Genomic DNA, 16,457 nt, shown 5'->3' on the forward strand with positions numbered 1-16,457 from the left:
CAAGTCCTTTGGAGGAGCATCAAGTGCCCTAGAACGTATACGCCCCAAGGCTTCTGACACGTGCAGCATTTGGTCATTTTTGACTGTGGTCTCTGGCAGAGGTCTTCTTCAGGGGCTCTTGCTACCTAAGCTATTTTGAATGGAAATGTTAGATGCCGAACTTCTACAATGGAACTGTTCCTCCTCCCCAAAGAAACAGTCTTTGTTTCATATAGCTAATAGCCTATGTAGGTAAAACAAAAAAATACAAGGAGGTTCTTGGGACTGGGAGTGGGTTTCCAGCTGGGGAGGAAACTTAGAGAAGTGGCATTAATTGCTCGAAGTCACACTGAGACTGATATTAGAAGTGTGGGCCTGGCCTATTTGAATAATGGTCTTTCCTTTGCCATCCACTTATGGCATTCTACAATGCTTTTCTATTGTCAAGAACTGTTCAATATGTTTAAGCTAGGAAGTGGGCATGAGTCTGTTTCCCTCAACTAAATAAATTGCTTACCTTACTATCTAGCCATTCCTATCCGAGTGTAGCTTGCACATTGGGCAGAACCACCTTATTTCTGAACAAAAATTTGTAACAGACGGAAACATCAGAGAAGCTTTGCAGCCCAGAAAGATGTCAATAAAATGTCTTCCCTATTTGAAAGGCCAGCACATTATAAAGGGACAGATTTGAGCAGCTGATGAAGCCATCTCTTGAAAACATGATATCAAATTGAGCTGAATTTACACATCCCCAGGTGAAGTACATGTCAGTCATCAAGCCAGGCACTAACGCCACGAGAAGCAAAGCCCGGAAGCTCAGTCCAGTTCCTGATTGGAGCATTAGCCTCCACCTTCATGGGGCCTTGGATGTACCAGTGTGGCGCATCCCAGTCTCACGCTTTTCCAATAAGCGGCAGGATACCTCCTCCTCCACCGTTCCACAATGAAACAAACCCCTCGTTTCATGTTCTACTTGATAAATGTTTCGTCACTAAGAGATGAGTGGGATTACTAGGGGCACCTTTTCATGGATGAAGGCAAAGAGATGGGGTGGAGACAGGGGGGGATTTTCAGCAAAACTCAGAAGCCTATCATTGAATATATTCAAGAGTAAAACTCTAAAGAAAGCAATGGATTGGATCTGGCATAAGCCAACTAAAACAGAAGGGTCCCTTTGATCTCCAGGAGACTTCTGATTCATTGTGGGAATCCTAATGGTGGAAAGCCATACCCTGCTTCCCCTGCAGTCCTCTTGCCCTTGAAAACCTGCACCAGAGAGTCAGGGGGTCTTCTAAAACAGTAGAGGAGACGGCATTGCAGGCTAAAGAGAAAGGAAGGGAGAGAATCTACAAAGATTATTTCCCCCACTCCTGCCACTGACGAAAACATTCTGAGAAGAGTTGTATTTTCGTATATTAATGTATTCCCATGCAAACCACTTAAATTTTGTTTAAAAATCATAAGCAGTGTACACATCTATTAAATTTAAAAGAAAACCCTGCCAGTAGAATAAAGCTGGCACTAGTCCACTGCTTTCCAAAAGCACTGATCGTGCTGGCATTTACACCTTGCAGCATATATACACTCATGAAGGATAAACATGTAAACCTAAATTGTAGAACTATGGCTACTCACCTGGCCTTTCTAAATGGCACCTTGAAGGCTCAGAGCAGCAAATCTGAGAACGCATCAGTCACAACCATTCATCAGCGAATTGCCCAACCACCAACCTTGATTACTTCAAGAGCAATCAACACTTATACACACTGATTCAATGCTAATGCAATTTCATTTCATTGGGAAAGTTGTTTGTGAATGGTGGGGATGTTGTGTAAAAACACATCAAGAGTCCCAATGGTGAAACATTTCAGGGGAAATGTAAAGTTACTTGCCTTATGGATTCAGGGCCAGCCCAAAACATTTTGCTGCCCCAGGCAAAAGACAAGATGGTGCCTTCTGCATTTTCCATACAGAAGCCAATCAGTCTGGCTGTTGAATCCTCCTTCAGCACTGGGGATGAGACAGCCTCCCTCACCACCTCTGAGGACAGCGGGCCAGCAGAAGTGCGCAGCATACTCAGATTCGCCCTCTGAAATCATGCATCTGCTCTGTCTGCAGGCTGGTTTCTGCCCACTGAGGTAGCTGCCTCATTGTGCCTAATGGTAGGACGCACCCCATTCAGAGATCATGGAGGCAGAGGAACAACTCATGATTATGCATTTGTCTGACCATATCAAACCATACAGAGATGAAGTCAAAGGTCACCTAGGGTTAAATCCAGTGGCATAGTCCATTACTGCAGTACAGAACTGGAAAGATCATATCCACTTTGCACCAGATTTATCAGCTTCCAGATCATTTCAGTACTTCGCTCAAGGTGCTCCCTTTGACCTTTAGGGCCCTACGTGGCTTGTAGAGAAAGAATCACGTCCTCTGATGAAAGTGTGCCTGCAATCTTCAGTTTCTGAGGATCTTCTCACTGTCCCTTCCCTGCTTCCAACAGCAGGAAACCTGGTAAGGACAAGCTTGGGCTGTGGGCCATTCAGCTTGAACTACATCACAGGTTTGTCACTATGGACCTTGCAAGCTGCCCTGGGTTCCCGGTGAGAGGAAGAAAGGCTAGATAGAAATGCAGTGTAACACTAATGCTAGAATTGTTTCATTCTACCAAACATGGTTTTAGTTAGGGGCTTTACATGGATCAACTTGGCTGCTAGAACTGGATTTACCCATCCACTCCTTTCCAGGGCAGCCCCTCCAATCCCCTTGATATTGTTACACAGAGAGTCAAGTTATCCTGCCAAATGGGGTGAGCAGCAGGGAGTAGGAGTGGAAGGATCCCCCAGAATCAGCCAGTCGGGGCTTCTGCAAGCAAAATCCAAGTTCTCCATGCATTGCAGTGATGGTGCTTTTGGGGAGGGGGGGGTGATTAAAGTTGGCATTTCATTGCTATTGTTTGTTTTTATTTTTCCTCCAGTTTCTTAGTGCATTTAGCTTGTTTTGTCATTTTTAAAAAAAACTGAACAGCATCTTGAATACATACAGCTGTAGGAAGGCAGGATATCAGTGTTGAGAAATACAAGTTAAATGTTAAAGAAAGAGAAGAGGAACAGCAGATCCACCCTATGAACCACGGGGTGGCTAGTGACTGGGGGATTGCCCTTGGGGAGTCAGCCAACTGTATCCTCCACTCTCAAAACATTTGTGTCCTCCAAAAGAAACTGATCCAATGAACCAGAATTGAGTGTGCAGAATTTTCATTCTAAAAACCAAGGAGGGTGTGGGACAGCAGCAACCCTAAAATGTCCTGCTAGGACAAAAATGTTCCATGATCCAAGCAAGCAGAACTAAGTGCACTTTTTCCACAGACAATTTTGGTTGAGGAACATTTTATGCATTTTATTGAATGAGTGAGTTGGTGACATGTCCGCAAATCACACTGAATCCATAGTTTTGTCTGTGCTTAGTCATGAACAGCAACTGAATATATTGCAGTATTTTTAAAACGATAAATCTAATCTGTAGATGCAGACACAATTAGTCATGGCAGTTTTTTCTGTTTAGCAACGAACACGTATGTGTTCCAAGTAAGTTCAAAGCATGTATAATTCAAGATAAATCATTTACTTGCACTGGTAGTCATGGTGATGCAAAGTTCTTCATCATTTTACCTTTTTTTCTCCCCAGTATTTGTGGATGACAGAATCACTCATCATCGCCAGCAATAAATATGGCAGAGCTAACATCACATGTCCGTAGCCAAATGAAAAGTGCTGCTCTAGGAGCAGTATTGGGCCATTGCCAAGTAATGAAAAATAGAAGCATGTTCAGTTAACTTTGTTTGAACTAAGAGCTTGATCTAGGCAAAGTTAAACACTTTCAAGTTCCATTCATTGAAATGGGAGAAGTTTAGGCACATGCTTAAGACTCCCCCTAAAAGAAATGGGATTACAGAATACTTAACTTCTGCTGAGTTACATCCATGAATTCCCACCCTGATGGAAATGTGGTTCCAGTGACCTTAAGCAAATATTTACACCCAAGCCAAAGGCTGATTGCCCATCACTGAGCACTGTGATCTCTGCTAGTCTCGGAATAGATGCTGGCATGGCACCTGTGGACGGCTGCGGGCAGGAGAGAGCACTGGTGGCACCAGTCATCTGGCTCCACCAAGACATTGAAGATGCAACAGGCTCAGTGGTCACCAAGAGCCATGGGACGCTGACAAGACAAAGACCAGGTAATGGTTGGGAAAGGACAATGTGAAGGCAGGGAGGGGGTTGGAATGTCCCACTTGAGTCCCTCACAACCTACAGCAGCTTCCCCGACCAGGTGGCTTCAGACTGACCCACACTTCCAATCCCATCAGCCCAAGTTGGGACATGGAAGGGGCAGGGATGCTGGGAGTTGTCATTCAAAGCATCTGATGGGCACCAGGGTAGGGCCAGTGTACAGAATCCTAGCACTGGCCTGAATGCTGAACAGGCTGGCCCTGTTACGGAATGAGGATGCTTAGCGTCAATATACTGATGCATTTCTCACACGCTGGCACTTGTGTGCTTTGAGAAGGTGAAGAACAAGTAGGGCCAAGGCCAGCTGTGCCTCCACACTGTCATTAGCCCTGCCATGCTCTCCACTTACAAGGCGGGAGCTGAGGAAGCGGGTGGGGTGGGGTGGGGTGGGGTGGGGGCAAAGAAGTCCCACGTGCAAGTGGAGGTGGGTGTGGAGGATGCAATGGGTTGTGTCCTAAATGTTTTGCAGAATATATGCTTGCCCTCTGAAGTGCAAAGTACATTGTGGTAACATAATTAATGAGGCTTTTTTTGTAATTTTGTTTGTTAATAGCAACTTGCACTATGCAAGTTGCTATTATAGTATTTAAGTGAGTTGTAAGGTAAATAAACATTTGCTATGTGACACTGGATGCCTAATTACTTTCATATGGAAATTTAATTATTTGCACGTCATTAAACACACAGATGAGATCATGAATTTCAACTTAGCAAGTATGCATTGCAAAGCTGAGTTGTCCAATTTACAGCACCTGAGTGAGGAGCTGCAAAGCATGAGTCAGAAAGGCATGCACACCGCTGCTGGCACTCAGTAACCATCAGAAAGCTTCTGGAAGAGAGCTGTGAACACCTCCTCGCCAAAGGTGCTCACCGCATTTTTCAGGATTGATGCAGGTTAATAATTGCATCCCAAATCTGCCAGATGGTGATTATAAAGTCTCCAGTTGGCTCTCACTTACTTGACTCCTCCTTTTGTGTCTCTGAAATCCATCTGACCACAATCCATTTGTCTACTGGATGTGATGGGAACAGTCATGCCAGATGATTGGTACAGATGGCAGGCTGATAAAGCAAAGTATAAGCTTAACTTCTGAAATAAAGCTATGTAGGTCTTGTTCTCAAAAAGAGCAACCTGACAAAAGCCACTTGTGCCATAAGACTGGGTGCCCCCCCTCAAGTAAAGGCAGAAACTGTCCTGAAGAATCATAGAATAGATGGGTTGGAAGGGGGCAAGAAGACCATCGAGTCCAACCAACCCCCTGCTGCGGCAGGATGCCAGGGTCACCATCCCACTCAGACGACTGTCTAGTTGCTTCTTGAACGCCTCCAGTGTGGGAGAGCCCACAGCCTCTCCTGGCAGCTGGCTCCACTGTCGCACTGCTCTCACAATCGGGAAACTCTTCCCTGTGTCTAGCCTGCACCTGGTGTACTGTAGTTTAAGTCCAGTATTCTGTGCCTTACACTCAGGGCTGAGTGAGAGGCAATCTTTTCCTTCTTTCCTCTTTGTGACAGCCTTTGAGGGACCTGTAGAGTGCTCTCCTGTCCCCTCATAGTCTTCCTTTCTCAAGCCCGGTTCTTTCAACCTCTCCTCACCCTGTGCTGTGTGCACTGCAGCCCCAGTCAGACATCCGATATTTTACTTACCTAATCGTGCAAGTGGGGAATGGGATCACTCTGCTAACGGCACAAATTACTATAGAAACAAGACCTATGCATATACAGCTGTATGTGTGCAAATACAGACCTATGCAAATACAGCAGGAAGTGTGCCCACAGCTACATGACCATGTACCACTATCAAGAACACTTGTAGGCTATCAGTTAACTAGTACGCTGGAGCCTTGCCTCGTCTAAGGACTGAGCTCAATTATTACTAGCGGTGTACCATCAGTAATATATTTTTTAAAATACAGAACCAAAAGAGAGTCATTCGCCTAGCAGACTACTTTCAGTCAATGGTCCACCACACCAGAAAGTAGTGATGCTACAGCGCTAGTCCATTATCAGATGCCATGAACTAGCCTGATGCTCTTCAGTCATGGTCATATCAACAAACCAGCCATGAAGGAGACTAGCCTCCCCAGTCCCCACATAGCAACATCCATTACATATGGAAGGGCCTCTATACTCCAGCTCTTCTTCTTCTTTGAAATACCAGAATGGTTGTGGCTTGCACAGCTATTGGAAGCTACTACCTCCAATGTCCCGGTGGCCTCAGTTTTCCTCCCCATTTTTTGTGGACATATCAAACACATATTTAGGCACAGCCTACAAGGAAATTCTTCCGTGCAAGCCACCATGAATCAGAGTTCTGGCAGAAGCTGTGCTCTGCTGCTTTTGCGCAGCTCTCAGTTTCAATAGGAGAACATCTTGGTGGACCAAGTTCTTCATCAGTAATGGTTCAAGATCCCCCACTATTGACATGAGCTCTACTATCTGCTAGATCAGCCTTCCCCAGCTGGATGCTTTGCACTTCCACTCCCAGCACTCCTAACCAGTATGGCCAATTGTCAGGAATGTTGGGAGTTGCAGTGCAAAACCTCTAGAGGCCAAGGCTGGTTTGGAGACTTCACGACTATAGGATCCCAGGGCCCACTAAATGCAAGACCGAGAAGAATGCTGAAGACCTGCTTCCATTTTTTGTTTCATCACACAATAAACTGCTTCTCGATAAAGGGCTGGGAAATAGGTTCTCTGAGCCTCATTTCCCTTCCTATAAAGCAAATCAAAGAACTAATGTGGTCTGAGTGTTGGACTGGGATGCAGGAGATCTGGGTTCCAGCTGCCACAAACTGGGTGACATTTGGCCACTCGCTGACTCTCAGCCTAAGCTGCTCTCACAGGATCATTGTGAGGATAAACGCCGAGGAAGAGGATCATGTAAGTCTTTTTGCGCTCCTTGGACAAAAAGTAGGAAATGATGATGATGATACACTAGCAGGGTCTTCTTTCCTTCCCTAAGATAATTACATGAAAGACTGGTGGGGCAAGGCCGTCCGATAGTATTGGGACTGTCTACAGAAAGTATCTCATACAGCTTCAGGAGAAGAGGTGGGATAAATAGACCTTTTATGGCTACAAGGATTTCTGCACTTCCGTGCAGTACCAGAGATGCCTTTTGTGAATGCAGCTGGGCATTCACCCCGCACACACACACCTAGAACAGCAGCAACCAGTTTTAGAATAAGGGCAGTGAGAGGGAGGAAAATGGAAATGGAAAAGGGAAAAGAAAGAGTGAGGGGATGAAAACAACTAAATAAGAACCTACCAAGGAAGTGTAGGTGCTTGGGCATGATAAGCTTTTGGCAAATTTAAATGTGTTTTCTTCTTCTTGAGGTATGTAAAGAAAACCAATTACCTCAGTCCTGAGACTTAATATGCCAAGATTTAGCCTGGAGAAGATTTTACTGCTGAGTTATAAACTTCAACAACTGTGGATTATAGTGGATAACAAACTGAAAGATGTTTTACTGTAGCAGTTCTGACAGGACTGCCATGATTGCCTTGGCATATAAATACTCATTAAATAAAATTTATGCAAACAAAATATGCATTGCCTTAAAGAACAGGCAGCAGTCTTGGTTGTCAAGGTACAGGAAGGGAGCCTTGCTGCTTTTCTGCTTTCTGACAAACCGCCTGATATGGCAGCGTGGGCTAGCCCTGAAAAATCTCCTCCAAAATCCAGACTTGCTGCTGAATTAACGAGGGACATATTTGCACAGTTATTCTGGTTTAGCAACCACTGGACTCACATCAACCTCCAGTTTCTTCACACATTCAAGGGAGGAATCAGAGGGGAAAAGTGATCAACCTCAGCTGAATCAGAGGGAACCTGGAGTTCAAATCTCAGCGAATTCATTTGTGCACTGAAATGAGTCATCTTTCCAGCCCAGGCGATGGGGATGAGCAGCGCTGGGCACAGAGGTAAAGTCATACGAAAACAAAACATCCCAGTTGTAACTGAAACAACTTGTGCAACTGAACCGTAGGAAGAGCAGTGCAGCTTGTCAGTCCAGTAAATGAATGAAGCTCTGCTGTCTTCTGCGAATCAGGTGGAACAAGGTGTCCTCTCCAGTCATAGAGGACAGAACAGGGGAAGCTCTCTTGGTTGGGAATTCCAGAGGGAATAGACCACAATAATTCCCAGTACCAGGGAACAGTTGTTTATATGAAACACTCATATCTGAATTTTCTGTGTTTCTCTCCTACCATTCCCATTTGCTTCTGCCAACGTAGCTCCAAGAAACAACTCTTTTGTTTATCCGGACATGCTGCTTACTTTAAAATTGTATCATTTAGTCTAAAAAATTCTAGGCCAGTTTACTGACAAAAGCTCTTCCAGGATGTCTTCAAGCAATGAAATGGCATATAATACAAACCCACATGGTGATATATTCACAAAGAGGCATAAAAATCAACAAATCACAATAAACACAAACTACAATCCAATACATTTGTAGCTACAAATCAGAATGGGACATTAAAACATAATCCAGAAAAGACCAGTGAAAATGAGAACATTTTCAGGATTTTTGTAATAGCTTGCAATAAGGGAGCCTGCCTTTGGGGAATGGGAATCCATGACAGAGCTGTGAGGCCGCTGCAGAAAAGGCCCTTCCTTGCGTATTTGCAATTTAACTGCCCTCAAATGTGGGCAAGAGAAAGAACCTCTGTTGCTGATCAGTACAGACAGGCTGAAGGGGGTAAGGCTGTCCTTCATGTCAAATAGGTTCAAAATATTTCAAACTTTTAAGGTCAAAATCATAAACCTGACCTGGAAATGCATTGAACAGTACATCCGGTACAGAACAGGTGTGAGGTGATCGGACCACTATTCCCAATACTCAGTGGCCACTTTTTGCGCATTCTGGATCAGCCCTACATACTCCTAACTGAAGAAGTCTAGCCTGGACCTCACTATCGTATGGCTAACCTTATCCAGCGAGGGCCACAGCTGGCATGCCACCCTAAGTGGATCAAACATACTTCTGGATGCTACACTCACATGAGCTGCCTATTAGCAGAGTTCTCACTTGGATTATGCACTTGGACTTTTAGAAGTGCAACTTGATCTAAAATCAGTTGCAAACCTTTATCCAGAAGAGTTAGGTGCAGTACCCAAAGCACTTCTATCTTGTCTGGATTTAATTGCAGCTTATTCATCCTCATCCACCCCAAAACAGCTTCCAGGCATGAGTTGAGGAGTCCCACAGCTTCTCCGGGAAGTATAGATGGAAATGGGAGGTAGAGCTCAGAAGCATCCACCTTCTGATGACACTTCAGATGAAACATCAGTGATTTTACGTGGAGGCTCAAATTCATGGGGGCCAGGAAGTCAGGGGGTGGCCAGGGGGTGAAACAAAAGTCTCCCAGCACCATCCTCTGAGACCACTTCTCAGTGGAGGCTGGTGGCCAATCTGTCTTGGGTAATGGGAAGCAAGCCCAGGAGCCAACAGAGGCAGAGTTGCCTTTCAAATTCTCAAGAGACAGCAACCCACAGTACAGAAAGGGAAACTGAGATTTGATTGCAAAGGCAGGGAAAGGGGAAACACACACAACCACACAAAAATACTCCTTTAGTCCCATAATCTCCTGTTCCAGGAATAACTCCCGCACAAAGAATCAAGTTACTTTAAATGTATGTCTGAGTAAGGAACAAAGTCTGTTGTTGTTGTTGTTGTTGTCGTCATCGGGCCAAGAAACCCAAAAGCAGGCTGTGGAACCCAGCGTCATCCAGTGCAAAAGGGGACAGACAGAATATGTCTGGCAGTGGTGCAGCAGAGCTTCAGTCAGGAATTTTTTCAGACTTACCTGGAGAGTCTAGGAACTGTGCTTATTAGATAAAACTCCTGCATTGCATCACAAAGAAGCAGCCACTCTCCTTTTGAACACCTCTGAGTCATCCTGTAATCTTCAGGCTGATAGCAGATAAAGCCGTTCAGACTAAATCAATTCATTCCTCCCCACAGCCATTTCATATCAGCCATTTCTGACAAACAAGTCTTAATACTTATGCCTGTTAAGCCCATTTTCTAGATTAGCACTGAGATGGAAAGGCAATTGCACTTGAAATAAAGAATTAATGAACCAGAGCTATTCAGTTTCAGTTACTCACTTATTTTGTGCATGAATTTGTGCACAAAATTGAAACTTTCTGAAGCCAAATTAATTTTCCTTAGAGAGGAATATGAAGAAAGCATTGTAAAAGATACCAGAAGGCTCCACTTTGAATTTCTGTTATCTGGGAGGAGAGCAATTTTCAAAGTGGGACTCATAAGTTTTAGAGCATGTTATAAAGTGTAATTACTGGTAAGGGGCACTGTATTTATAAACCATCAAACACTACCACAGTATATTCCTCCTCCTAGTACTGAAAAGCAACAACTTGAGACTAAACTTTGAAGGATTTTTCTTTTCTTCTCCTCCCCTCCCCCCGTACCTCCCTCCAACTTACTTCGGCTTGCCTTCCCTCCACTCCTCCTATGCAATCGCCATTCTTCATCCACCAAACCCCACCCACCCAGAGAAATGAGTTTCATCCCCACTCCCAGGAATGAATCAACCTTTTCCATAAATGCACACATACAGACCAGACCAAGAAAATGTACCCATTTTACATATATTTAATTTCTTGATATACATACATGACATGCTTTGTGTTTGTGGCCCACTGGCATAGTCTGGCTTGGGGGTCACAATGCTGCCAAATTCCATTTTTTGAGAACTCATTTGGTCGTGATGCACAGTTTGGGCCCTTGCCAGCAGAAAGTCCTGGCTAAGTCTGCTGGGGGGGGGGGGGGGGGCTTCTAAGAAGCCCAAGCAACCAGAGAAGCTGCAATAGCAGCAGGAGGAGGACTGGTAAAGGAAAGGGCACCTGCCCCCCAGCCACCTCCTTATATAGAGCAAGGCAAGCACTACAGCTTTGCACCCTGAGAAATTTCTTAGATGCTCCCAATATCCCAATACAAGAGGAAGGCCCAGGGGGTGGTGGGGAGCTGCCTCTTCCTCAGGGTGGCAAAGAAGTTGCAAAAGGGCCAGCAGGATTCCAGCACATCACTAGCGGATGCTGCAAGAGATGATTATGCAGTCAGACCTGTGAAACAACCAACCAGAAAGAGGACGTAACACGAGGAATTACATGATTCTACACGACAGTTCCAGACTTCAGCAGCTCCCATGACGCACCTTGATGCACAGAAACTTGCACACAAGGAAGGAGATTTTGTGCTAAAGAAGAACTCTCCACCAAAAGCACATGGACAAATGTGTTATTTCCTGAATAAATAACAATTCCATAAGATTAATGGGTTAACTTAATGAGGTGGGCTGACAACAAAGGCCCCCTGGCATCTGATGGAGACTACCTTATTCTGGAGTTCGAGTTCTACCTGTGGATGATGGAACAACACATGAGTTGTCAGCTGATACATCCCTGAAAGAGGACAGTAGTAGAACCTTCTTCTTCACACAGGGACAGGCCACATTTGACGATTACAGTTCTGCTCATGGGGTGACACTTTTCTATAAACAATATACAGTGGACTTTCGCTCAAGCTATACAGGTCAAAGACACACATCCTTTTGTTCAAAGCACAAAACAAAACAGTAAACCATCGTAATGACATTGCAATCATTCTCCTGACCCATGAAAAGCAACATCAGCATAAAGTGCCACCTCCATTGCTGCTGCTTCTTTTCAAACAGCCCCCCACCCCACCCCTTCTTTTCATTCTAATCTTGAATAGATCCAGGAGCCTTTGAACTTTCTATAAATCCCTGCCCCGAAATCTGAAATGGTAGCTGTGGCTATCAGGAGTCTTTGCAGGATTGGATAGGAGTAAGACATGGGATTAAGCAGGAAATTTACGCAGGTTACAGAGCAAAGAACTTCCAGAAGAATAATTAGCTTGGAATCACAAACAGCCTCCATTGTTAACAGCTTCATCAGTTCAGCTGCTTTAGGTCTTGCAAGGCTGAGTGAGTCTTCAGAGGAAGCTGGTGTATTTCTCTCCCTTGCTCTCTCTTCTTCCTCCAGCAACTGTTGCATGGGCTCATTGCCTAAAATTAGCCTGAGATAGAAAACAAGTGTCTTTAATTATGAAACTATTTCTTTGGCTCTTTGTGTTGTGATCAATGCTTCCAACTCTCTTTTTGTATGTAAGTGGCCATAATTACAATCTATCACTCTTGGAACCACAAGTTGCAATATTTAATGGCTGGAGTTTTTAGATGCACTTCTGCTGTTTATTTTAAGGATATGTTGAAAGGCACATGCCTAATTGTGTCTTGGAGCAGCAAGTTTATTTTGTGGTTTAAGGGTATGCAGCAAGGTATCAAGTTACATTTGCAGGGAGGGGATTACTAGCTTTTAAAAAGCAAAAATAAACCATGGTTGTGATAAACTCCCCCATATAAGCAGTCTCTCTGTGAGGTGCTTAAAGAAAAAGAACTCTATTTGACAATGAAACTAAGTTATGAAGAAGGAAAAGTGCCTCCAAGAGGTCCCTTTTGTGAGTTTTGATGTCCAATTTACCCTACATCAGGGATAGGAAACCTTCATTCCATGGGACCCCTTTCCCCAGCCCAAAGCTGCACCCCCTCAAAAGAAGGAGTTGCGGGTGAGCAGCTGCATGTTCCATCGCTTTCAACCTCCATTTGAGGAGCCATGGAGTCATCCAACCCACAGAAGGGGCTTCTTGGGGGGACAGCAAGTTTTTTCTGACATTTTGCAAGATAGTGTCTGTACTTGATACAGGACTGGACAGCCTGCAGCCCTCAAGCCTGGTACAGTCCTCTCCTTGATTTTACATGGTCCTTTGGTGCATCCAGAGCCCCCTACAAAGATAGGTTGAGAGAGCAAGGGCCATCTTTCCTTCTCCCAGCATCCTGCTTGACAGGGAGGAGAAAAGCTGAGGAGGGGAAAGAAAGGAGTGTCAGCAGCCGAATTTATTTATTAATTACATTTTTATACTGCCCCATAGCCCACAGGGCTCTCTGGACAGTTCACAAGTATGACAATCTCACATTTTTGCTTTGCTTTTACTATGTGTGTACATTTACTGGGAGGCTACAGTAGATTAACTTTCAAGCACATGTATGCTTCATGTACACAGAAAAACCTGCATCTGCAAATATGTGTGGAATTCATATTGTTTCTATACAGGACAGTGAGAGAGAGAGGGAGGACAAAAAGAATTTTGGTGACAGATCAAGTAATTAACTTGGGGAAGGAAGTATAGCAGTGTTTGGATTCAGGCCTACTGAGAAATCATACTAAAGATTTTCTGTCTAGGCCTGCAAACATAAACTCATACATAGATGCTTTCTCTGCTAGTGGCACATCCAGGCAGAACTTCAGAACAGAATGAGAAAGAAGGTACAGCAGAGAAAGCAGGGGCTGTCCGGCTCACTGTTGATCTTGGATCTGCCCACTGTCAAAACGTGGCACTCAGCGGATTACTGTGATGTGGCCTTAGGCAGATGAAAGGGATCCTCAGCCTCATAAGCAGTTGCCAGTGTTCGATAGCTGCCATGCAATAGCATTAGCATGCAATTTAGTTGAAAGCTGACATGCAACGGTATGCTACTGTATTGAAAACGAATAGGCCTGTGAGGAATTTGACCCTGGAGACAGTAAAAAACAAAGTCACGGGAGGTCAAACACTTTTTTTTTCTTTTAAGTCAAGAGATGCCAAGTCTAGCAATCTTGGCTTTGAATCAGGATATAAATATTCATACTCAAATTTGAAATGTGGCCAGATTTTGCACTCTTGAAAAAACTAAATATTTTGGCTGTGCCTCAGCCTAAATATTTATTTTATCACACCTGCCTGCCATCTATACTGGAGAGCATCAAAGCTCTTCAACTTGCATGCAAGCTTTAGGGTTTGGCTGTGATAAGGAGAGCCACCAACCCTTTAAGGAGGGATGATGCCTTAGCTGGTGACTGGCAATGAGAAAATGTATCCCAAATCTTACAAATTGGCTTATTTGGGACTGGCAAGTAATACACCTATTGTTGCCCTGTTTGGGATGGAATGACCACAAGTCCTAGTAAAAACGATGGGCATCTGCTGCATCAGAGGGGCCATCCTCTCACTCCCCCGACCCATTTCAGTCCAGTTGGAACAGGCAGCCTATCAGTCATGTTGGCGCCTGAGGCAAAGGGCAGGATTCGCCAGCACCATCCTTCTGGTCCGCATACAGAAGCCGACTGGCAGCTGAATCCTACCTCAGCAATGGTGACTGAAGGCAATATCGACTGCCTGTACTAGGGGGCAGCAGAATAGCTTACGGGGCACAGGGCAGACTGCACAGGCAGCTCCATCGTCCAACACTCTGTTTTTGCCCCGTGCCACCCAGCATTTGCTGCCTCACTCAGCCTCATGGCCGGGCCAACTGCCCGAGTTGTGCTCCCTCTCCCCTTGACAAAAGCTGCAGCTGCACAAGAGAACAAGACTAGATCCTGCTCCTTCTCAGTAAAATCACCACCTCCTCTTCCTGGAGAAAAGAAAAGCTTGCATGGGGTATCTGCTTGTCAGAGCTATTCCACAAAGAGGTGGAGAGGAAAACATCGACAGCACAGCATATGGGTTGGATCCTGCTACACTGGGATCCTAAGGCTCCTGGGTCCTCTGAGCAGGAGGGTTTTCCAAGTGACGTCATAAGAAAGCTAGGAAAACTTTTTTTAAAAAATGGAATATTTCAAATGGCCCCTGCTTTAAAAGACAAAAATGCCTCTTTTTTGGATCATAACAGTTTGGCTTATGGATCTCTCAACAAATAAGGATGTCATTGGAGGAGCTCCTCAGGGCACTGGATGCTACAAAGGCGCTGGTCCCTGATGGGTTACACCCAAGGGTACTTTGGGGGTTGGCAGAGGTTCTCTCACGCCTGCTGCCCTCCATTTTTGAGGCCTCATGGAGAACGGGTGAGGTTCCAGAGGACTGGAGGGCAGCGTCAGTGGTCCCGGTTTTCAAAAAGGGTAGTAGAGGGACATGGGGTATTACAGGCTGGTTAGCCTTACATCCATTCCAGAAAAGACAATGGGAGGGCTCATAATAGTGAGGGATCTAGTGACCCTGCATAAGCCGCAACACGGGTTCCGCAAAAACAGGTCCTGCCAGATGAACTCTGTGGAATTCAATGACAAGCTTTTGAGGTGACTAGATGGAGGGGACATGGTGGATGTAGTTCACCTGGATTTCAGCAAGGCCTTTGACAAAGTGCCTCATGATATCCTGGTACTGAAATTGAGCAGCTTGGAGATAAACCAATGCACTACCTGACAGATTAGGACATGGTTGATGGACCAATAGCAGAGGATAACTATTAGTGGGGAATCATCAAGATGCAGCCAGTGACGAGTAGGATCCCCCAGGGCTCTGTCCTGGGACCAATCCTGTTCAATCTTTTCATCAACAACATGGAAGAGGGGGTGACCAGTCTGCTGATCAAATTCACAGATGATACTAAAATGGGGGTGGTGGCCACAACTGAGGAGCTGGTACTCTGGATCCAGAAGGATCTGGACAGACTGTGGAAGTGAGCAGGGGACAACAGGATGGTGTTCGATGTGGTTAAGTGCAAGGTCTTGCACTTGGGGCATAGAAATGTAAGTCATAAGTACAGGTTAGAGGACAAGTGGCTGGAGAGCAGCACTTGTGAAAGGGACCTCTATTACTGCCACTCTATACGATTCTGGTGCACCTGCAACTGGAGTATTGTGTTCATTTCTGGGATCCACATTGCAGGAAGGATATAGCCAGGTTAGAGTCGGTGCAGCAAAGGGCCACAAGGATGGGGACCGGATTGCAGGGAAAGCCGTATTAGGCAAGACTGAGGGAACTGGGTCTTTTCAGCCTGGAGAAGAGGAGATTCTGAGGGGAACTGTTTGCAACATAATGTGAGAGGGTATCACACAGAGATGGAAAGAGACCTGTTTTTTCCCCTGCAGAGGAGGGCAGGATGTGTTCCAATGAAGCAAAGCTCAGGGAGCCAAGGTTCAATTTGGATGCCAGGAAGTACTTCCTGACAGTCAGGACCCTGAGCATGTGGAATGGGCTTCCATGGGAGGTGGTTGAAGCCCCATCGGTGAGGATGTTCCAGGATAAGTTGGACATGCACATTATAGGCATGTCATGAGCAGAGTCAGCTGGAGCCAAAGATCAGACTAAATGGCCT

The 16,457-nt window shown here is 45.2% G+C and overlaps 1 long non-coding RNA gene across 1 annotated transcript; it reads left to right on the forward strand.

Annotated features, from left to right (window-relative positions):
- The first annotated feature begins 3,396 nt into the window (after positions 1-3,396).
- On the forward strand, positions 3,397-16,251 carry LOC123035698. Its single transcript, XR_006417001.1, has 3 exons — positions 3,397-3,407; positions 15,566-15,576; positions 16,185-16,251. It is a non-coding gene; the product is annotated as an uncharacterized LOC123035698 (long non-coding RNA).
- The last annotated feature ends 206 nt before the right edge of the window (positions 16,252-16,457 follow it).

This window comes from Varanus komodoensis, unplaced genomic scaffold (assembly GCF_004798865.1).
Source record: "Varanus komodoensis strain SLA01 unplaced genomic scaffold, ASM479886v1 scaffold7_3, whole genome shotgun sequence".
Taxonomy (NCBI): Eukaryota; Metazoa; Chordata; class Lepidosauria; order Squamata; family Varanidae; genus Varanus; species Varanus komodoensis.